Raw genomic sequence first — 415 nt, 5'->3', positions numbered from 1 at the left:
TAATCCTCATTGAGCCACGGGGCGCATAAGGACTTCCATTTCTGTCTGTCGGACACCGAAGTTCTTCCACGTTTGGAAGCTCGAAGCTATTATTAATTTACCCATGGATCTTTGGGTCTGCTTCTCTGTCTTTGGCCATCGGCCGTTTAGCAGAATTCAGTTTTTGGCAAAGCAGTTGCCTCCATTCTGGCAACATGTCCTAGTCATGTCTAACTACGCCTCTTTATAGTTGTAATATGCTCATTGTATCTGTCGATTCTCTTTAGTCCTCTCCAACGGAATTTTTATTCCAAAGGAAGACTGGAAAGCCCCAAGTGTCAGCCGCAGTGCAGATTGAGAGAGGATAACGTGAGTTACTCAAGACCACAGAATTCTGCGGGTGAATCATATTGGGGACCTTCTGGGTATGCCGCTG

This window comes from Berghia stephanieae, chromosome 2 (assembly GCF_034508935.2).
Source record: "Berghia stephanieae isolate SIO BIC M18660-M18661 chromosome 2, UCSD_Bste_1.3, whole genome shotgun sequence".
Lineage (NCBI taxonomy): Eukaryota > Metazoa > Mollusca > Gastropoda > Nudibranchia > Aeolidiidae > Berghia > Berghia stephanieae.
This window is presented reverse-complemented; position numbering follows the sequence as displayed.